Raw genomic sequence first — 24,763 nt, 5'->3', positions numbered from 1 at the left:
TGCACAAGCTCAGGAATCACCAACAAGCATATGCAACTGCAAATGGATGCAGTACACATTGTTTCAGGTTATGCAGTCCCCACAAGGGATACTGGCCTCAAACCTGCTGAGAGGGCAGATCAATCTGAGGGACCTTCGTAGCCCACCTCATATGTTGCTCAAATCTTCAGAGTCTGCAGGAGCTCAGGAGCAGCAGAACAGTAGGTTGCATTGAGGTGCCTGCAGAAGCAGGGGAGTGACTCCTTCACCCCAAGGGAGATTCTTAAGTTGTCCTTAGTGCACCACAGGTTCTTCACAGGGCCTGTATGGAGCAAGGGAACAGAAAAAGCTTTATACAGACAGGGGGAGGAAGTTGGGCCCAGTCCAGCACAGTCCAGAGTGTCCAGACGGTCAAAGGCCAGTGGTTTCTTCTTGTAAAATCTTGTCCATTTAAAATCTAAAGTCTTACAGCCGGGTAAGCCCTTTTGTACCCACTGGAGAGGGTTGGACAGATTCAAGGGACCCTCCATGCGAGGGGCAGGACAGAGGGGAGGTTACACCCATGTGCTTTGTCCAGTTCTGTGCCAGAGCAGGATCCAATGACTCCCATAACTGGTTTGAGCTGGACTATGCACAGGGACACCAAATGTGCCCCAGGTGCAGATTTTCAGGCACTTTCAGAGTGCACCCATCCAGTCCCAATACACTAAATCCTTTCTGGGAGGTGGCCACTCTCCCTGTGAGAAGATGCCTATTGTGCTGCCTTCCGCTGCTCAAGCTTGGCTTAGCAGCAGGAGGGCAGAAATGTGTCACTGGTAGGCAGCATCCATTCTGTGCTGTCCGGGTCGAAAAGGCCGGCACCGGATAGACCAGTGACCCCACGAAACTCACTTCAGAAGGGTGGAATCATACCTCCCACACTGGTTCTGGTGTGGAGGTATGATTCCAAGGTGTTTGATACCAAACGAGATATGCTTCTATGCAGCCGTTTTCGAAATCACATTTATCGGGAGGTTATAATGCACCTCTACCTATACATCTGGCTGAGACACAGACAACCCGAGGGAATGGTCCACGAAGGCTGCAGAGGAACTCTGCTGATGCAGGGCCACCCAGCACCCTGCCCTCCGGATTGATATGGCCTGCTATAGGGGTGACTTATAGGTTTCAAGTATAGTAACCTATAGATATTATGAACCTATATCTAAAGTAAGTGGTGCAAGCACCAGCTTACACAGGCTGCAGTAGCAGACCTGTAGTTCCATTTTGCATAGCCTCTCATGGGTGGCATAACACATGCTTCAGCCCATGGGAGGCCTCTGGGGTACCTATGCCCTGGGTACATATGTACCATATACTAAGGACTTATAAGGGTACCCCAGTATCCAATCTAAAGTGTCCCAAATTACATGCATGACAACTTAAAGGAGAAAGCAGATAGACTGGGGTCCTGATTAGCAGGATCCCAGTCAGACTAGTCAAAAACAGTACATCATCAAGCAAACAGTGTGGGTAACCATAAGAAGCGTATCCTAAACACACCATTCCTCCAAGACCTAATGCTTTTGTAACACACAATAATCTTGTATAGGACAAATTATTTAGCACCCTATCCCCATGCAATGAGAAAAGGAAAGTATTGAATTCTACATTGCATGCATGTCTGTTTATGCCACTCAAGATAATGAAGTCACTCACACATGTTGTGCAATTATTCACGCTGGGATAGCAGATTAAAAGTAGATAAATCCTAGCTCAATACATCTCTGTTACACATTAAACATCACTGACGCCACAATGTAGAAAAAGGTTTACGTTTATTTTAATATGAAACTAACTAAATCTAAGCCCATCTACCCTATGCTAAAGTCCTAACCTATCCTATACTACAGTACCTTATCCCAATTAGACTTAACACTACCCTAACAAGCCTTATATTAGCCTACACACTTAACAACAAATATTAAACACCAACCCCCCCCCAGCCTCCTTAAGGCACATGGGAAGACAGGACAAAGACAACCATACCTAAACATAGATTGCATACATATATATCCTAAACAAAGATTTATTTTTTGTGGAATATGTTTAAATATTTATCTATTTTTATCCTTAACAAATACAAAACATTAGGCCCCCACACCAAAACAAAATTGAAAATTAACTTATAACACTGTCAACAATCTAGCCTACATTAACACACTATCTATACATAACACTAATCTAAGGATACACTAACTATAACATTACACTATATGAAAACACAATTTCCAACTATAACTTTATAAAAGTGGGATTGTGGGTGCAGGTTAAGACCTCCATCAAATGAGCCATTACAACAGGAGGCCAAGTGCTCCATTAATTTTCTCCAAATGTGCGATGACCTGGTCGATTATATGTCCAGTGTTGCCATCCGTAAATGCAAATTGAAGAGATCTCTCCTGTCCTCCCTGCTGAAAGCTGATGGCTGTGCGGGTGGAGCAGGGGGGCTATGCAGCTTGTGGGGCAGGTTCAGCAGGTGCAGGAGGTGGGGCAGGTCCTATAGGTAGGGCAAGTCCAGCAGGTGCAGCAGTTGGTGCAGGTGTGGCAGGTGTTGCAGATGTGGCTGATAGGGCAGATGGAGCAGGTGTGGCAGGTGGTGCAGGGTATTGGTGTAGGAAGGTAGGATCCTTCTGCATCGTTGCCCCCACTTTTTACCTGGTGCTAAGCTGTTTTGGACTAGTCTGACTGGGATCCTGCTAACCAGGACCCACGTTTCTCTGCTTTCTCCCTTAAATTGTTGTGACAAACACTTAGGTAAATACCAGATTGCATACTGGGGTACCCTTATCAGTCCCTAGTGTATGGTACTAAGGTACCCAGGGCATAAGTTCCCTCAGAGGTCACCCATGGGCTGAAGCATGCATTATGCCACCCATGGGAGACCATTCAAAATGGAACTACAGGCCTGCCATTGCAGCCTGTGTAAGTGAGTGCTAGCACCACTTACTTAAGATATAGGTTTCCTATATCTAGGATGTTAGAACTGGGGTCTCCAGTTGACAAGAGTCTGCACCCTAGTCCAAGTAGGGACCACTGATTCAGACAAGGTAGCTTCACACGAGGCAGGTAGGCTGGCACGAGGCTATGTGTAAAGTAGTTGTGCAGCACGCATCCACCCTGACACAGTAAAAGCACTCACAAAAGGACACCACACCGGTTTTTATATCAAGATGAGAGAATCTTTATCTAAAGCTTAGGCAAGATTAAAAATGGCAAAAGTCCACCCTAGGTAGTTGGGGTTTCCCAGTAACAGAAATGTCGGTGAGAAAGTTAGATCAATAGACACAAAATGCACATGTGTTCAGGACTTTCCTTGTACCGTTTTAACGTTTCCAATGGCAATGTCTCTGAGGAGGTTGCCTCCCATGCCTCGTGGTTAGTGGCTCTTAAATGAGAAGGTCTGGGGAAAACAATGACAGTTCCCAATGGTAGAAGATCAATGACTGTCCCTCATTAAGAGCGGGTTTCTAACATTTTGGGGCAAGAGATGCAGAGTTATTTGGCCCTGGTAATCTGGCACAATTCCCTGCTAGCAGGCGCGTTGTAGAGGGGCTGACATCTCGAACACTGCTCAGTACCCCAAGTAGATAGGCTCCCTGTGGGCAGGCCCCGAGGCACGATCTGCTGATTATCGCTGTGACGCGGTTCTGGGAGGCAGGCCCTGCTGTTCTTGCGCCTGCCCAGGTAACCCAGCCGCTGTTGAGGCAGTCGGACTTTACCTGGAGGGCTGGTGGGACTCTCCTGCCCGCTCCGGTGCAATCCCCAGTCCCGGGCCTCTTCCAGCCACCTCCCGGACTCTCAAGGGTCCCCACGATGCTGCAGGCTTCCGGCGTGCGGGAGGGGGAGCACGCTTTGACTTCTCCCGGCAACCGGCGTTGTTAGGTGACACCTCACGCTGGCGCCCAATCACAGTGCAGCGCTCACCTGACGTCGCCAGGAGAGATCCTGGCAGGGCTTCCCCGAGGTCCGGGGCCAGCGACGGTGATTGCAGGCCGGCAGCACTCTTCCTCCCCAGTGCCTCACGGCCACAGCACCTCCCAGCCACAGTGTCTCAATACTGCAGCGCTCAGCAGCCTTCACTCCTGCGGAGAGTCCCCAAGTCCAGTAGTGTAATAGGAATATGGGGTTCCCTCCCTTCTTTTTATACCCTTAAGTCAGGTGACCAAAAAGACGGCAACCTGTGTGGGTTGAAATGTTCTGGGAGAATCTATGGACTCTATAGTGCTCCTTGTCCCTTCTGTCCTGTCCGTCTATGGTGCCAAGAGGCGGGGCAGTCAGGGTTACAGTAGCATTCAATCCCAGCCTTATTCCAACTACTAGTGCACAGACAGGACAGTGGCCTCATTGCAGTGGCAGGGGCTGGTGGCAGACATGTTTTTTAGGAGAGAGCACCTGCACCTCAGCACTGTTTAGCAGCGATAAGGCGCCCAGAGTCCTATGTCCAACAAAAAGGGCGGTCAGATAAGAGGCAAAAAGGTAACAAAAAATGTAGGGGAAGACCACCCTAGGGCTGAAAGGTCTAACATAGGGTCACTGCACTTGAAGCAATAAGTCACCCTTTTAGCAGGCCTTTGCAATGCTGAAGGCACGGTGCTTTGTTCTAAGTGGTTAGAGGTTGCCCCTGTTTGAGCAGGACACCCCTACAGCCTACGGAATCCATTCTCCCAGATTGTCAGTGAAGCAACCATATACCATATAGAGGGGCACCGCGTAATTACGCAATGAACATCTCAAAACTGGCTGCAACGAATCCTATAATATTGGTATCAAACATGTTGGAATCATACCCCACACCATAAACGGTTTGGTACGTATGATTCCAAGCACTGGAAGAGCCCTCTGTTAGACTCTCCATGTCCCTGCTACCAGTCTGCCAGACCAGGACCACACAAAATGGTTGCAACCGACCAGAGACACGATTCTGCCCCCTGCTGCTCAGCCAAGCTCAAGCAGGGGAAGGCAGAACAATAGGCATCCTGCCGCAGAGAGGTATGACCATCTCCAGACAGGATTTAGTGTAGTGGGGCAGGGTGGGTGCGCTTGCCCACCCAACTCAGTCTGCATGAGGGGCACATTTGGTGTACCCATGCATAGTCCAGTTCAAATCAGTCCTGGGAGCTTTTGACTCCCACTGTGGTGCAAAACTGGGCAAAAGACATGGGAGTAACCTCCCCACTGTCTCACTGTCCGGACCCTCCCCTAGGAAGGTCCCCTAAATTGTGGGACAAGACAAGATCAGTCACCCCTTCTTCTTCTACCCTCTCGGCACTCTGGAGTTCGCTGGACTTCATTAGGGCCCGACTTCATCTGCTCTTCCACTGTGCCTGTGCACCGTACTGGAACCATCCAAGACGTGTGGGCATCAAAGACACCTGAAGGAATCTCCCTTGTAGTGTCACTCCCCTGCATTCGCAGGCACCGCAAATAAGTCGATCGATCGGTCTGCTGATCCTGAGCGTCTCTGGACTCCATAAGGTTCTGTAACACAGGTGGTGGTTCTCTACAGCTCCCAAGGCCTGCCCTCTCACCAAGACTGAAGCCAGCATCCCTCATGGGGGTTGCAAGAACCTAACCTCTGTGCTCCGCGTCAACATGCAGTTGCAAAGGCTTGTTGGCTTCCTTCAAGAAGATATTTGGCCCAACCTCGAAGATCTCCAGTGTCCAGAATCTTGAGCCACACGGTATCATGTGCATTGTGTCCTGCATCTTTTGGTGAGCTGCTTGAAGTCCTCTCACGACTCTAGTGCCTCCGGCCTGTGGGTCCATTTGAGGGTCACCGTTGTTTCTCTTGGGCTCCTCTGATTGCTTGGGTCTGCCCTGACTCCCCTGCTTGTGGTGAGTTGGTTCTTCTTCAATTCCTGCATTGGTTGCATTTGCTAAAGGCTTGATGGTGCTCCTTCCAGACACCGGCCCCTCAGCACTCGACATCCTTCATGGGACAGCTCGTGCACAGCTCCTGGTTTTCTTCAGCATCGCCTGGTCCTCACAGCTGCAGAGTTAAGGCCATCATCAACTCTCCTGCAACACCCGACATCGGAAGACATTCGTCTTTCAAGTCTCCTGATCTCTCCTGAGTGACATTTACTCTGTCCCCTGTGCAGGTACCTCTCATCTAAAATTCACCTTTGGATTCCACCGGAAACTTCCTCCTTCTCCAGCAGCTGCACTTTCCTGAAGTCCTCCATTGGGTTCGATGGTGGTTCCTGACACCACTACACACGTATGCACCTGGCTTCTCTGGTGTAGGTAACGTAGGTACCAGGGTATCTATGGGTGGGGTGGCTCTCCAACCTTCTGTCTTCCACAGGGTTTCTTCAAAGTCCACTGGGAAGGGTCCTTAATCTTTAAGAATCCAACCACAACTTACACATAGACTTGTACGGAGCACACAGTTGTGTTCCCACACTGCCCACACTCTCTGTGGGGTTCCTAGTCACTTACCTTGGGTGGTTCCCTGGGTCCCCAGCACTTCTACGTCCTCTCGACATTGTCTTGACCCGAGCCGTGGTTCTTATACCACTTTCTTAGTATATGGTTTGGTCCCCCTCGGGTCCACTATGTATTCTGTGCTATTTACTGTGTTTGTTTGCTAAAGTATTATGTGCATTGTACTGTAATCCACGTTTACTACGAATCTTTCTTTCCGCGGACTTTGACTCCACATACCATTACTCCGCGAGGTCATTGACCCCGCATACCATCATTCCGCATTTTTTCACAACGCGTGTGCATTTACCACGCATGCCTTTAAAACAAATTACGTTGTAAAGGCATGTATGGTAAATCCATACACGTTGTGAAAAAAAACCAGACTTCATGAAGGAGGAACCAGGAGGAGAGAGGAACCACGACAAAAGAGAGGTAAGGGGGTTTGGGTTCATTTTTTTAGGGGTGGGGGGGTCGTGCTGGGGTAGTGATTGTGTAGTGTAGGGTAGTGTTTGTGTAGTGTAGTGTAGTGTTGTGGTGGTTGTGTAGTGTAGGGTCGTGCTGGGGGTAGTGTTATAGGGTTTAGGGTAGTGTTGTGGTGATTGTGTAGTGTAGGGTAGTGTTTTAGGGTTTACAGTAGTGTCGGGGGTCATGCAGGGTAGTGTTTTAGGGTTAAGGGAATTGTTGTAGTGATTGTATAGTGTAGGGTTTAGGGTAGTGTTGTGGTGATTGTGTAGTGTAGGGTGTAGGGTAGTGTAGGGTAGTGTTTTAGGGTTTAAGGTAGTGTCAGGGGTCGTGCAGGGTAGTGTTTTATGGCTAAGGAAATTGTTGTAGTGATTGTGTAGTGTAGGGTTGTGTTGGAGTAGTGTGTTAGGGTTTTGGGTGGTGTCGTGGTGTTTGTGTAGTGTAGGGTCATGCTGGGGGTAGTGTTTTAGGGTTTAGGGTAGTGTTGTAGTGTTTGTGTAGTGTATGGTAGTGTTTAGGGTAGTTGTGGTGTTTGTGTAGTGTAGGGTCATGCGGGGGTATTGTTTTAGGGTTTAGGGTAGTGTTGTGGTGTGGTGTTTATGTAGTGTAAGGTCATGCTGAGGGTAGTATTTTAGGGTTTAGGGTAGTGTTGTAGTGTTTGTGTAGTGTAGGGTAGTGTTGTAGGGTTTAGGGTAGTGTTTGTATAGTGTAGGGTAGTGATGTGGTGTTTGTGTAGTGTAGGGTCGTACAGGGGTAGTGTAGTAAGGTAGTGTTGTAGTGTTTGTGTAGTGAACAAAAGTGGTTTATGGTAGTTGTGGGGGTCGTGCTAGGTAGTGTAAATGTAGGGAAAGGACTGGTTGTCAAGGGGGGGTTGTGCAGGGGTTCTACATTAGGGTGAAGGGTAGGGTAGGGTAGTGTACTCTCACTTACCTTTAAAACTTTTACAATGAGTATACTTTTAACATGCATGCCTTTGCGTTGTAATGGCATGCGTGGTAAAGGCATAGTCGTTGTAAAAGTTTGCGTTGTGATAATTTGCGGGGTGATTGTACTTAGGGTATAATAATTGAGTAGTTTTGGTATGCGGGGTAATTGTTTTCGGGAAAACGTCACATATTCGCATTGTACATATCTCTGGGTAGGGGATATTTGCATGGGTTAGAGAGTATTATATAATATATACATATTTTCATCGATACCTTGTGTGTTTTTTTCTCACTTAATCTATACTATTATATTGTATTCTGGTAAAACAAGCTGCTTTACACTCCTTCTGGACTGAGCCTGAAGGCTGCTCTCCACAGCTACCACTTAGATAGCTTTCTAAGGTTGTCTAAGACCTCTTAAATCACCATGGGCCAGATGTAGGTAGGGTTTTACCGGTCGGTAACGGCCGAATTCGGCCGTTACCGACCGGTAAAAGGATTTTGAGATGTAGGGGGCAGAATCAGTAAATTTACCGTTCGGTAAATTTACCGATCGGTAATTTTACCGAATCTGTAAATATACCGGTCGGTAAATTTACCGACCGGTATTTTAACAGATTCGGTAAAATTGATATGTAGGTGGGACTCTTATGAGTCCCACAAGGCCTAAGAAATCGGTATTTTACCATCAAATTCAATTTGATGGTGAAATACCGATTCAGGTGTGCATGCACATGTGTGCATGCACACCTGTGCCATATGACAGGCAGACCTGCCCTTAGGGCAGGTCTGCCTGCCATATGGCCCCCGACCCTTTTTTGGGGGTGCTAGAGGGTGTCAAAGTGACACCCCCTGCACCCTTGTCAAAATCGGTATTTACCGATTCGGTAAATACCGATCGGTAATGCCCCATTCATTCTTATGGGCTTTTTACCGATTCGGTAAAATACACATCTGGATGGACCTACATGTCCACCCTTCATATTTACCGATTCTTAATTACCGAATCGGTAAAATTCGGTAATTAAGAATCGGTAAATATTTTCTACCTACATCTGGGCCCATAAGGCTTGTCTGGAGTCCACTTACATAAGTGAACATCATTTACCAGGCCAGCTTCTCACAGTTGGGTACTGGAGGTGCTGGGTACAGGTTTGTAAAAGGGCCCTGTGCTGCAGTACAAGACTCCCTTCTTGTGGCAGCTCTTGGGACACCTTGGGGGAAACTGTGCCAGTGCCAACTGCCTTTTCCTGCTCATACTGTCGTTGCATAGCCGGGTACCCCTTGGCCGCCCTATGTCCATGGTGCTACCAGTCCTTTCGGAGCTTGAATGCTTTTGCCACATCATGTGTCATGTTGTGTGTAGGAAATAACATCACATGACAAGATGTAAGAGAGTGGACAAACAGCAATGGGTAAAAAGTCCATCACATCACAAGTTTACACCAACAAGAAGGTAACAGTCTGTGACAACATCTTTCTACTTAAAGATTGGTGGGACCACTGACATGTGTAGTCTATATCAACTTACAACATCAAAGTCAGAACTTTAGGGTAATGAGCAGAATGGCACATAGTAATGGCAGAGCTCTACAGCATCAGTGTATGTTCTCCCGAGTGAAATAATGACTCAAACATATATTCAGACTGTGTCTACCAGGGGAATGTACAAAAAGAGACAGATTTTCAGGCTCCTTGCACCCCCAAGGCATAACATATACCCATTCTGATAGTAGGCACTGGGTGTTCAAGGAGCATATAACTAAGCACCAAAGTGTTTCAACTGCACAAAAGTCACTAATATGACAATTACAATGCACTACTACATGGTCAGAATTGTCTCCGCAGCTAGATATCCAGGGTTCATCCTGTACTCATATATGAGAAGCTTGTAAGTAATTGTATGTCACAAGGCAGCCTAGAGTCCCTCATTGCTAAAAATAAAAAAAAACTGTGCACATGGGAAGTAATACAGGGTGCAATGGTGGAAAGGTTAGTTGGACACATCACCATGTACAACAAGACAAATCTCAATTCCAGCTAGTTGAAGGTCTGGGGTGGACCAGTCATCTGACCATCAGATATAGGATAGGGTCCCAACATGTGTAAGACATGCTTGTTGTATCAAATGCTGTCACTGACAAGTGTAGCTGTAATGCTCTGATCCTCAGTGATCCCCATATCCTGCCAGTGTGTACATAGCACCCCTGTTGTGTCCTACACATCCCCAACATCCCTTATTGTATTTTGTTGCCTGTATCTTCACCGTAAAACACAGATGCAGAGGCAGATGACAGATAGACCTTTGGCTCATATGTATAAGTTGATAGTGCTACAGGAACTTCACACGGTTACCATACCTCCTGAGTCACAAAGGGCTACACCATGTGTAGAAAGTAATGTGTAGCCATCCATGGTGGAAAATGCTGCCATGTACATATGCTATACTACCAAGCAGGCATATTTGCCTATGGGTTAGCAGTGGATGTTGCTGTTAACTTCACAACACTACATCCATTGCAGGTACAAGTGAACACAGAATCAAGATCTGTAGCTGCACCATCAGGTTACAGCATCACTTGTTATGTGAAAGGATGGGCCCAATGGTGACATAGTACTGAATATCTGAGTGCAACATATACAAGCATCTCTTCAGCAGAATGGCACAGCATGGTGTCGTGCCAGAAATGATAATGCTGTGCTCTCTTGTTCCAAAAATGCATGGATGCAAGGAATTTACAATAATGCAAGGCACCCCTGCAATTTCCCAAACAGCGGTGCCATGTTTAGCTGCCTAGCGCCAATGCAGGCAGCTAAACATGGCACCGGTACTTGGGAAACTGCAAGGGTGCCCTGTAGCAATGTACATATGGGGCATCCCTGTGTTCTCAAAAAGTTAGTTTGCAGCTCTGCAAATTATGCTACAGCTCCACGCTCCAACATCTTCTCATGAATAGGCCCCATTGTGGGCTAAGTAAATTCCATGCTACGCATACACAGTGTGGGCTCAGCACGCTACAGGAACAGTCATCACAAAAACTCAGTTGGGACTCAGACATACATGGACTAAGTCACTCACCAGTGCAGTGGGTGACCTTGAAGGCATCAATTTCTCCTTAAGTGCACAGTGGGCACCCAGCTTCAATCAAGGAAATAAGAAAAATGATCAGTCATCATATGGCACATGTTAATATGTCATCACATATTTTCTACATAGAACATAGGTTCATGTTGCAAAGAGGAAGGGGTGAGAAATTACAGACTCACACACAACACATGCTCCATGCAGGTTGTGTTGTACATGACAATCCAAGACAACATATGCTTCTCTTGTAACTACAATTTGAGAGTGGTAGTCAAAACATTCATCGCTGAAATTCCTATTGACAGCTGAGTGTCTGAAGACACCCTGTCCAAGTAAGCACCACAGTCCTAGTCAGGGTAAGTGGCCTTTCTATGGCCGTCTATTGATGTTCGAAGATCCCCTTTTTTGATGGTTTTGATGCTATACAGCTGAATATATTTATGATTCGAAACAAATGCTGTAGCAACACAATTAAACCAACCCGTCTCATTTTTAGAAATATGATATATGCAATTACTCTGTGACTAATATTGAATATTATAAATCCTCGCAGTGGGTCACTTGTTTTGGATGTATTTTGTAATGCTGTGCCTGGGTTGCTGGATTCTTGAGTGGTGTCATCACCCATGGCACCAGTGCATACCCTTGGTCAGCTGAAAAAAAGAAGAAGGTGTTACATTGGTCAGCAATAATGCACTCATGCTGTGGGTGAGAAGTACATGAATCACCACTGAGTCCTGTGTCCAGCTTTCTTCATTCACCTTTCACACGTTCATATACATGTCAGGAAACAGCATTACATACATACAAGTATCAATTGGTAATAGCTTACACATTACTAAACAGCCAAATGCATTGTTCCATGTGATAACTCCATTGTTTCCGATTCAGCTAAGTGAAAATGCCTTGTAGGATTTGATTAGTCACCAATGATGATGTGTACTTGCGGGTACAAACCAGGTAGCGCTCTAGCTGCTGGCTGCCTCCTGTTCTTTCCCGCCTTACTCAAACATAAATGTTTAACCTTCCCCGACGGCGCAGTGGGCGCGCCAAAGGAAAGCCCGTCTGCGCCCGTCCGCGCCATGACCGCGACAGGCGCAGGAGGCTCTGATCGATCTCACTCCACTCTTGGCGTTTCAACCTCCCCCCCAAGTTCCACGGATCACCTACTCTTGTGTACAGAGGGCGGGATCTCCTAATGTATAAGGACATCAATAAATGTTCACACTGTCCTCCCATGGAATCGATATGGGGTCCCTTCTCATGTATCACATGTAAATGGTCTACCCCATGGCTCCCGGATTCCCTGCCTACTGCAGCCCCCATGAGACCTTGTACCAGTAATTTCAAGGGCGGCTTGATTAATGCTCGGTCCTTGTGCTGCCACAGTCAGGATATCAGGGATTTGATCCTGGATCACGATTTGAACTTCCTTTTTGTGACGGAGACCTGGCTTAACGACACAAGTAACCCTGATCTAGCTATTGCCATTCCGGCCGGCTTTACCATCTTTAGACAAGACAGACAACTAGGTAGAGGAGGTGGGGTTGCTCTAATTAGTAGAAATGCCCTTAAATGCCATACATTCAACTTAGGCCCACTGAAGGGAGCAGAAGGAATAGGCTTTTCCATCTTGCTTAATGCCTCTGTGTCCTTTTCCGGGGGTCTGGTTTATCGCCCTCCAGGTAACGTCGCTCCATTTCTTGACTCAATAGGAGAATGTCTAGGACAACTCCTGGTGCGCTACCCACATGTCACACTCATGGGGGATTTTAATCTACAGTTAGAGTCTAGAAATGAAGCCCAAGCCATTAATTTCTACCAGACTCTGGATATCTTCGGCCTGCATCAATTGGTGGAGTCACCCACTCACTGTGCGGGGCACTCACTGGACGGAGTCTGTTCTAACTTTCAGGCACTTTCTACTCTTAACCCAGTCCCAAAAATCTGGACAGACCACAGTTTCATTCCATTTAATATCAATCTCCCAGGCCCCACCAAAACACCTAATACTCATCAACAGTTAACATGTAATATAAATTGGAAGAAGGTTGCCGAGACGTTAAAAGCAAACCCCCCATGCCAGCTGCAACAGCCTAGTATGTCAGGAGACGCCTCTCATGACTCAAGAAATTTCCATTCTTGGATGCACCAAGTCATCACAGAACGCTCTCCGACTACAGTGCACCAACGTAAAGGCACAAAACAAAAACAAAATGCCCCCTGGTTCTCGCAGGCGCTAACAGAAAGTCACCTACTATGTAGGAAAATGGAACGCAAATGGAGGAAGTCCTATGATCCATCTGCCAAATTAGCCTATGTCCAACAACGTAAACTCTATTTGGCCAATATTAAGCTGGCCAAAAGAGAATACTATATTAAGGCCATTAATGATGCCCAACAAAAGCAAAAAACGGTCTTCTCTATAGTTAAATCTTTTACGCACCCTAAAGTTCTCCAGCCGACAATCCCAGTCTCATAAGTCTTCTGCAACCAAATTGGAGACTTTTTTGAGGAGAAGATTGCGCTCATCCAAAAGGACTTCCCTAGCCTTCCCCCGGGTGCTCCTACCATTCAACTGGAGAGCGGTAACAATGTACCTCATGTTTTGAGCACTTTTCGATCTGCCTCTCTCCTTCAAACTAGAGAAGTTATTAGGGCCTGTAAGTCTGGAGCACCTTCCGACTCCTGCCCTCCTCAGATACTACATCAGTTAATCGACATAGTCAACCCCATCATCAATACCATCGTCAATGCCTCATTGAGCTCAGGAATCGTACCCCTTGACTGGAAAAAAGCGATCGTCAAGCCACTGTTGAAGAAGCCCAATAAATCTACCACCGACTTGTCAAATCTCCGCCCAATATCACTCCTTCCAGTCTTAGGCAAAATTACAGAGCAAATAGTGTATCAAGAGTTAAAGAATTTCGTAGATACCCATGACCTCTTACATCCACAACAATCAGGATTCCGCCCAAGACATTCAACCGAAACTGCACTCATGGAGCTCACTGATTCCATTAAATTTTCGCAGGATGAAGGAAATAAGGCTGTCCTGATTTTATTGGACCTCACGGCAGCATTTGACACCATCTCCCATGAGATTCTGATCGACCGACTTAGAGGCATAGGGATAACTGACACTGCCCTAGCTTGGATAATATCCTTCCTGACCGACAGATCGCAATCAGTCTCTCTGCCTCCTTTTCTCTCCAAAGATAAAAAGGTGTCAACAGGGGTCCCCCAGGGCTCGATCTTAAGCCCCTTATTGTTTAATATCTATATGACCCCACTTATTGCATTAATAGCGTCATTCGGCATATTGGTAACATCTTATGCCGATGACACCCAACTTGTGGTCTCCCTAGACAAAAATTCTGCTAAAGCAGAACAAAACCTAAAGACCTGCATGACGGATGTATTCCGCTGGATGGACAACAACCATCTAAAATGTAACACTAACAAAACAGAGATACTACCGCTGGGAAAGGAGGCCTCTTTTTGTTCCAAGGATTGGTGGCCGGAAGACTATCCCGCTCCCCCTCCTTCAGTAGAAACTGCAAAAAACTTAGGGGTCCTATTCGACTCCTCCCTTTCTTTTGACCAGCATGTAAGGTGCACAGCAGGAATCTGTTTCAACATTATTAAATCCCTTCAAAAGTTTTTTGACTTCTTACCCAACGAGTCTCGTAAATCGGTCGCAGTGGCCCTTATACTATCCCGATTAGACTACTGTAACGGACTTATGGCCGGAATAAAAAAATCCACACTAAAAAAACTACAGAGCGTGCAACACGCGGCAGCTAGATTAGTACTGAAACTACCTAGGAGATCCTCTGCTTCCACTGCGCTTCGAACCCTCCACTGGCTACCTCTACATAAAAGGATTCTTTTTAAAATCCTGCTAACCGCCTTCAGATCCCTCAACGGGTCAGGCCCAAAATACCTGAGGAAACGTTTTACTCGATATGACCCGCTGAGATGTTTGAGGTCGTCGGGAGGTAACCTAATCAACATCCCAAGATTCAAACGTACAACCAAAGGAGGAAAGACTCTCACGTGTTGGCATCTAAGGCCTGGAACTCCATACCCCTAAACCTTAGATTACTTACACAGGAAAATGCCTTCAAGAGACAGCTAAAAACCTGGATCTTCAGTTTGCCGGGCGACTTTGTAATGGCAGCCATCTAGATCTTCACCTCAGGTCTGCCTACTAGTCTATCAGCGCCAGGATGCTCCTTCTGGAGCGACAGTTCGCGCTCTAGAAATACCCCATACAAAATACAAATACAAATACTTTAAGATTTCTTAGGCAATTGTCTAACACGCTTTGATTGTGTGAATATATGGGTGCAATTCTAAAATGTAAATCCTCATCCTTACAATCATGTGACACCTGGCAGTTGTTGTTGGAGTTTCTTTCTTCTGGCACACATTTGTGTTGCAATTTCTTATTGCATCGACATGTTTCTATGTGTCAGGCATGGACGTAAAAGTGGATGTATGTGACCCTGTGAGATGTTTATCTACACATGGTGGTGCACAGTGTCCAATGTAGGGACAATTTACAGACGTTAGTAGATGTATTAAGAGGTTGAACACAACATTTGAACAAGTAGTCTGTGGCACTGCAATGCATGACCCTTGGGGACAGTGTAGGCCATAGCTTTGACAATAATTGGTTTTCATTCATTGTTGGTCTGCGCTGGCAGTATCAGTGCAGATTTCCTCTATGACACCCACAATATGCTCTCAGAAACATTGTTGTTAGTTGTCATTGGGGATGTGGTGTGTGCATGAGATGGCACCTTGCTGCACAGTCTGGGCCTTTGGCTGAGAGCTGTGCTGATTCAGTCACCACAATTCTTTACATGTTGTGCATATTGGATGTGATGTGCGTCTTTGATTTGTCATTTAATGCAGCTTTGTTGAGAGTAGCTATTGCAGTATTACTCTATGTCCATGTTTTGTAATCTCACAGAAGTGTGTTATATCTTATCTCCTCTTGGCCATTGGAATGACTTGTGGGACACAGAGTTCACAGAGGGAATGCCTTGCTTTCTAAATGTCTATTTGTACCTGATCATTAAAATATAATGTTAAATATCTTAGAAAAGTTTTGGATGTACACATGGGTCCTCATGTTTTTCTGCCACTGTACATTGATGAGTGAGGAAAAGGCTGAGCTAACCTGCCTCCAAAGCATAGTGGTGGTATGTCTTTTTTTACATACACAACATTCATGTTGTTCTGTGTTCAATTCATTATAATATGGTGTTTTTGGCAAAACGAGCAGTCACTCTTGCATTATTGTGCACATGTGTCATCTGTTGTCTGGATATTGCATTAGGTTATGTATTACAGATTCCAAAAGCATTGTCATGGTATCTGTGGTTCTCCCTCTCACAATGTGTGCTACAGATACTGGGCCAGATGTAGGTAGGGCAATACCGGTCGGAAACGGCCGAAAATACTGATTTTCGGCCGTTTCCGACCGGTATTTGGACATTGACATGTAGGGGTGTTTAAAACATACATATTCGGTAATTTTACCGAATCGTTATTTTAACCGAATCGGTAAAATTACAGAATCGGTAAATTTACCGAATTTGGGAATTTTACCGATTCGGTAATTACCGAATCGGTATTTGCTATTGATTCGTATGGGCTTCAAGGCCCATAGGAATCAATGGCAAATACCGATTCTACAGAATCGGTAAACACCGAATCTTACCGAATCAGTAAAAATTACCGATTTTTTATCTACATCTAATTTACCGATTCATAAATCCCCGGAAGCTTGTTTCCTTCCCAGTATAAGAATTGGCTTGGTAGTTTGGTTTGCCCTGTTCCCATCATGCACTGGGACAGGAACAGACTAATTTGCATATAGCCGGGTTCTGAGCTGGGATGGTGCAGTGAGCTAAAAAACAGGTGATGGATTAAAACCATGATCTCTTGACTTGGTAAGTGTATTCTGCATCATTCAGAAACTCTGTCCATCACCACCCCCTTTTCCAAAATCGATTTTATCCACACTAATGTGTGGGAGGGTATACTCAGACGTGAGTCCCTTGCTCATTGCACCATCAGGATTCAAGCAAGCAGGGCCGACGATTGCTGTGATGCCAGAAACCGGTCCCCGGAAGCTTGTTTCCTTCCCAGTATAAGAATTGGCTTGGTAGTTTGGTTTGCCCTGTTCCCATCATGCACTGGGACAGGAACAGACTAATTTGCATATAGCCGGATGCTGAGCTGGGATGGTGCAGTGAGCTAAAAAACAGGTGATGGATTAAAACCATGATCTCTTGACTTGGTAAGAGTATTCTGCATCATTCAGAAACTCTGTCCATCACCACCCCCTTTTCCAAAATCGATTTTATCCACACTAATGTGTGGGAGGGTATACTCAGACGTGAGTCCCTTGCTCATTGCACCATCAGGATTCAAGCAAGCCGGGCCGACGAAGGCTGTGATGCCAGAAACCGGTCCCCGGAAGCTTGTTTCCTTCCCAGTATAAGAATTGGCTTGGTAGTTTGGTTTGCCCTGTTCCCATCATGCACTGGGACTGGAACAGACTAATTTGCGTATAGCCGGGTTCTGAGCTGGGATGGTGCAGTGAGCTAAAAAACAGGTGATGGATTAAAACCATGATCTCTTGACTTGGTAAGAGTATTCTGCATCATTCAGAAACTCTGTCCATAACCACCCCCTTTTCCAAAATCGATTTTATCCACACTAATGTGTGGGAGGGTATACTCAGACGTGAGTCCCTTGCTCATTGCACCATCAGGATTCAAGCAAGCCGGGCCGACGAAGGCTGTGATGCCAGAAACCGGTCCCCGGAAGCTTGTTTCCTACCCAGTATAAGAATTGGCTTGGTAGTTTGGTTTGCCCTGTCCCCATCATGCACTGGGACAGGAACAGACTAATTTGCATATAGCCGGGTTCTGAGCTGGGATGGTGCAGTGAGCTAAAAAACAGGTGATGGATTAAAACCATGATCTCTTGACTTGGTAAGAGTATTCTGCATCATTCAGAAACTCTGTCCTTCACCACCCCCTTTTCCAAAATCGATTTTATCCACACTAATGTGTGGGAGGGTATACTCAGACGTGAGTCCCTTGCTCATTGCACCATCAGGATTCAAGCAAGCCGGGCCGACGAAGGCTGTGATGCCAGAAAACGGTCCCCGGAAGCTTGTTTCCTTCCCAGTATAAGAATTGGCTTGGTAGTTTGGTTTGCCCTGTTCCCATCATGCACTGGGACAGGAACAGACTAATTTGCATATAGCCGGGTTCTGAGCTGGGATGGTGCAGTGAGCTAAAAAACAGGTGATGGATTAAAACCATGATCTCTTGACTTGGTAAGAGTATTCTGCATCATTCAGAAACTCTGTCCATCACCACCCCCTTTTCCAAAATCGATTTTATCCACACTAATGTGTGGGAGGGTATACTCAGACGTGAGTCCCTTGCTCATTGCACCATCAGGATTCAAGCAAGCCGGGCCGACGAAGGCTGTGATGCCAGAAACCGGTCCCCGGAAGCTTGTTTCCTTCCCAGTATAAGAATTGGCTTGGTAGTTTGGTTTGCCCTGATTCCCATCATGCACTGGGACAGGAACAGACTAATTTGCATATAGCCGGGTTCTGAGCTGGGATGGTGCAGTGAGCTAAAAAACAGGTGATGGATTAAAACCATGATCTCTTGACTTGGTAAGTGTATTCTGCATCATTCCGAAACTCTGTCCATCACCACCCCCTTTTCCAAAATCGATTTTATCCACACTAATGTGTGGGAGGGAATACTCAGACGTGAGTCCCTTGCTCATTGCACCATCAGGATTCAAGCAAGCCGGGCCGACGAAGGCTGTGATGCCAGAAACCGGTCCCCGGAAGCTTGTTTCCTTCCCAGTATAAGAATTGGCTTGGTAGTTTGGTTTGCCCTGTTCCCATCATGCACTGGGACAGGAACAGACTAATTTGCATATAGCCGGGTTCTGAGCTGGGATGGTGCAGTGAGCTAAAAAACAGGTGATGGATTAAAACCATGATCTCTTGACTTGGTAATAGTATTCTGCATCATTCAGAAACTCTGTCCATCACCACCCCCTTTTCCAAAATCGATTTTATCCACACTAATGTGTGGGAGGGTATACTCAGACGTGAGTCCCTTGCTCATTGCACCATCAGGATTCAAGCAAGCCGGGCCGACGAAGGTTGTGATGCCAGAAACCGGTCCCCGGAAGCTTGTTTCCTTCCCAGTATAAGAATTGGCTTGGTAGTTTGGTTTGCCCTGTTCCCATCATGCACTGGGACAGGAACAGACTAATTTGCATATAGCCGGGTTCTGAGCTGGGATGGTGCAGTGAGCTAAAAAACAGGTGATGGATTAAAACCATGATCTCTTGACTTGGTAAGAGTATTCTGCATCATTCAGAAACTCTGTCCATCACCACCCCCTTTTCCAAAATCGATTTTATCCACACTAATGTGTGGGAGGGTATACTCAGACGTGAGTCCCTTGCTCATTGCACCATCAGGATTCAAGCAAGCCGGGCCGACGAAGGTTGTGATGCCAGAAACCGGTCCCCGGAAGCTTGTTTCCTTCCCAGTATAAGAATTGGCTTGGTAGTTTGGTTTGCCCTGTTCCCATCATGCACTGGGACAGGAACAGACTAATTTGCATATAGCCGGGTTCTGAGCTGGGATGGTGCAGTGAGCTAAAAAACAGGTGATGGATTAAAACCATGATCTCTTGACTTGGTAAGAGTATTCTGCATCATTCAGAAACTCTGTCCATCACCACCCCCTTTTCCAAAATCGATTTTATCCACACTAATGTGTGGGAGGGTATACTCAGACGTGAGTCCCTTGCTCATTGCACCATCAGGATTCAAGCAAGCCGGGCCGACGAAGGCTGTGATGCCAGAAACCGGTCCCGGGAAGCGTGTTTCCTTCCCAGTATAAGAATTGGCTTGGTAGTTTGGTTTGCCCTGTTCCCATCATGCACTGGGACAGGAACAGACTAATTTGCATATAGCCGGGTTCTGAGCTGGGATGGTGCAATGAGCTAAAAAACAGGTGATGGATTAAAACCATGATCTCTTGACTTGGTAAGAGTATTCTGCATCATTCAGAAACTCTGTCCATCACCACCCCCTTTTCCAAAATCGATTACCAGATACTATCTTAACCGCATGCGTGCGGGCGCTATTTTTGCGCTGCGCGGCTTTTTTCAAAAAGCCGCGTTACATGACGAGCTGAGCTCGTCATCAGCGTGTGAGCGGCACAACTCATGACGAGCTCAGCTCGTCATGAGCGCAGACGCGGGGTTAAGGGTCCATCTACATCTGGATGTTAAAACATGTTCCCTCTAAGTAAGGGGAATTATGATACAAACATTCCCAGAACCATCACTTTCCTTCTTTCCTCTGCCATCTACATAAAACTGTAAGGCTACACCACAGTGCCTTCCCTACAAGTAATTCCTCCTTTTGGCTTTTTTCTCTAACTCTCAATGCATGCCCCAATAGAGGCAGTATAAGTATGCTTTTTCTAGCCCCTTCTCACATTTTCCCCTAAATACATTGTAAGAACTCACTGAAATGCATACATACAGTCAGATTCATCAAAGGTATCTGGCACTTTGCGAGCGCTATTTTTGCATTTGGGATTCATCATCCCAAATGCAAAAATCGCATTTGAGGAAATCGCAAATTTCAGAAAAAAAGAATTGCATTTAAGGAATCTCAATTAGAGATTCCTTAAATGCAATTCATGAACCAGTTAAAAATTGTGAATTCGCAATCTGGGGCCGCTATTTACCGCGAAGTCTGACATCGTGGTAAATAGCGAAAACCTAGAAAAATGCACTTTAGTGCATTTTTCTAAGTTGTATGTTACACACACACAGGTCCTTTGGACATGTGTGTGTGCAACACCAGTGTACATGAGCATTTCAGGGGTGCTACAGTGTGTTTTGGACACCCTGGCACCCTTGAAATCGCATCCTTATTTGCGATTCGCTAATTGCTAATCGCAAATAAGGAATGACTCCCCATTCAAAGGCCCATAGGAATGAATGGGGAAGCCATTCCTTATTTGCCATTCCTTATTTGCGATTAGCAATTTGCGAATCGCAAATAAGGAGGCAGTAGAAATCGCTATTATTTTTGCGATTTCTACATGAATCCCGTTTTGCGAGTCTTTATTAGCGATTCCTTAATAATCGCTATTAAGGACTCGCAAAACGGGACTTTGATGAATCTGGGGGTTAATTACATGCTAATAACAAATCAAAAACAATCCTGAGAGGAACATTTCTCTAGCTATATGTGCTGCAGAATGAAGCACACATACAAAGAGGAAGTAAGGAGGAGAAATAAAGAGATTTCTCCTCATTATGCTTCTCCTTGGAAGGCGTATCTTTTTGATACATTCTCAGGTTTACCAGTTCTGGTAAATCTGGGAATGCGTCAAAAACACCCATGCAATGCCCATGGAATATCTTCCAAAGGCAAAGTAAGGCAATGCGGCAATTGGCACTGTGTTGCCTTGCTCCAGATTTATGAAGCCTCTCAGGGCCTTGCAAAATGGCCTTACACGGCTTCATAAATCTGACTTAAGCTTTGCGTCGCTCTTGCACCACATAGCATGGTACAAGAGTGACACAAACTGGCTGCTAAATAGGCCCCTTAATCCCCAGACCCCTCCCAAGTTGAGCAACACTGCTTCTTTAACTTGGCGTGCTGGGTGCAAACAGTAGCAGGGCACCCTATTAGTGATAATGCACTGCCCTCCCCCAGAGTAGATGTTAACTCATGCTCCCCTTAGGACGGCACATTAGTAAAATGCAGACTGGTGGATTGAAGCAGCCAGTCCACCTTTCACAGTGCAGGTGGCACTTGGCATGCAGTTTCAAAAAGGACAGAGAATACCCTGCTGGCAGGTGCAGTGTGTGACTGCTCCTGCTTGCAGTGGAATTTCTGGGGAGTCCATGAGAGCCCCTCACCCTAAAAAAGGGGTGCCCTCGTTGTGTGCATTAACTGCACACCACCACTTTTTTACACTTAGCTCTTGTGACTGCCTACTTGCCTCTGTGCCCACGCTCTATGCTCCCATGAAAATGATGGAAGGCCCCTTTAGGAGATCACCATGACAACATGTATTCTCGCACTATCTGCTTTAAAGAATGGGCCACACAAGCACCTGCGACCCTAACTAATACCGAAGTGCCCTAGGGTGCAGAAAGTGGCACATGCCCATTGTGTTCCTGACATCCCTTGAGCTGTCACAAAACAATGAACTAGATTCACTGAGGAGCAGAATTCTTTGACAAATTGTAAGGAACGTTTTCTCATCAGTGATCTTAACTGTGTCTTGTATGGAGATAGCATACAATTAATAGGTAAGGTGAAGTTTATGGATTCATTACTGTGTGAGTTCTGATAAAGAAGAGCAAATCATTGCGTGAATATAGTTACCTTTATTATCCAGGTGGATATTTTCCTTGGTAATGCTAACTCGGATTGTGTATTTTTTGCTTAAAAAATTATTGAATGTTTTTACATCACTGTAGTAGGAAGAGAAGCAGAGGAAGGAGGGAACGTGTAATATATTTAGGAAGTAAATTAGGACAGGGTTTACCTCATTCCAACTGAGATTATGGTTCAGAAAACCAGCGGTTGTCAAAGCTCCATTTAGTACATTTTTTGACAGTGAGGTACAGGGTATGCAATATCCTGTACATCTGATAGTTATGTAGGGACATAATGTTTCCTCTTCTACTAATATGTGCTGAGGAACAATCTATGATTAAAACGAAATAAATAAGTGTTGCTTTACACAGAACAGAGACAAGTAACCTATAGAACGTTCTTACAAATGTAATAGCTTACAGAAGTTATATGATTCTATTATCAGTGGTACACCTTTATAGATATTAAGTAAACACAATCCTGTAGCTCCATTGTGGCTCTGTTGCAAGTGCAGATATGGACGACTTACCAATACCGGGCTCAGGGAACATACAGTCAGTCAAAAATACTTTATTCGGTTCATTGCAAAAACCATAAAAGTGTACTACAAAATTCATCAAAGTCAAGACCTTGATTAAAAAATGATACATAAAATTACAAGCCTTTATCACATCAAAATCATGTGTATGTAAAGATATACATTATAAATATTATCATTAAAAAGATAAAAACCGGCAAAGAGCCAATAAAAACGATAGAATAAAATGGGGGGCTGAGTCCTAGGGCCTGTACATACCACCATGTACAATATGTCCAGTTAATTTTCCTCTTCAGTCGTAAAGCAATTGTTAAGAAATTTGCTACATTGAAGATCTCCCATGAAGTAGACAACAACTGTAAATATAAAAGGGCAGGCTTAACTTGTCTGAAGCCCTTGTCCTTGATGAGGGGAATAATGAACTTTTTGCGAATAAGACACAAATGCTTACAAAAAAAGATAAAGTGCATAGTGTCTTTGATTGAGAAACCGTCACAGGAACAAATATCCAACTCCAAGTCTTTAGTCCATCCTGGACGGTCAGTAAGGAGAAGGTGGAATTTGTTCAGTCTGACTTTAGTCAATACAAATCTATGGTTCATATTGTTGACGATACTCAGATAGGGTACTATACCATCAGTAGTGACTAGCATTTGGTGGGCCTTAACAGTTGGTTTACATAAAACTTTTTCTTCTCTATCCAGAGATGCCAGCTGTTTATATATATCTTTCGCCCATTTGATGTCCCCTTTCAACAATTTGTTCGGGAAGTAATACAGTTCTGGTCGGCCCAATTTAGCTGCCATTTTTTGGATATAATTCAACCAGGGAATAGATTGAGCACGGTCCAGGGATAAACAGTCCCTCAAGATTTCGTGATTCAGCTCTAGTTCAGGGTTCAGCCCTATAGAAATCCACTTCAATAGCGGCGCTAAAGCAATGCGATCCTCCAGGTAATCAACCCCACACTCTTGATGAACGATATATCCTGGGGTGGACTGAGGGACGCATAGCAGGGATTTCAAGAACTTGTCCTCAGTCACCTGCAAGGCCTTAACATTTTTTAAGCCCCACAAGTCTGCTCCATACATTGCTATAGCGGTGCATTTAGCATCATAGATTTTCAAGACCGCCTCCATAGGCTTAACACCCAATTTACGAGCAAAAACCCGTACTGCCATGATAGACCTGGCAATAGCATTTCGTTTGGCGACCAGCTGGGGTAACCAGGTTGAGTTATCGTCGAAAATTACCCCCAAGTAGGGAAAGCTTGTCACCCTGGAAAGCACATTTCCTTCGCAAGTCATGGTCTTAATTCTTTTTGGTTTACTCCCCACAATCATTACATGCGATTTAGGAAAATTTACACTTAGGTTCAGCCCCTTCATTAAACTAACAAATGAATTTAAAAGACATTGCAGCCCCACAGCTGAACGTGCTATTAGTGCGGCGCCATAGGCATACAATAATGCCGGAATGAGAAATTTACATGCCTCAGTTAGAACGACCCCTAGTTCATTAATGTAAAGAGTGAAAAGTAGGGGGGCCAAAATGCAGCCCTGCCTAACACCATTAATGATCTCGATCTTACCCGTACTATTTCCCAGGCGGTCATACCTAACTGTGGCTGTAAGGTCCCTGTGTAGGTCTGCAAGAAAATACACAATGTTTTTGTCAACTCCTACCTTGAGAAGCAATTCCCAAAGTTTGGACCTATTCACTCGGTCGAAGGCCGAGGAAAGGTCCATGAATGCTAGGTACAAGGTACCTCGTTTAGCAATAGTGTATTTCCCTATTAACAGGTAAAGGTTGAGGCACTGA

The sequence above is a fragment of the Lissotriton helveticus genome, chromosome 3_1 (assembly GCF_964261635.1).
Source record: "Lissotriton helveticus chromosome 3_1, aLisHel1.1, whole genome shotgun sequence".
Taxonomy (NCBI): Eukaryota; Metazoa; Chordata; class Amphibia; order Caudata; family Salamandridae; genus Lissotriton; species Lissotriton helveticus.
The sequence above is the reverse complement of the archived record's forward strand: the minus strand, read 5'-3'. Positions refer to the sequence as shown.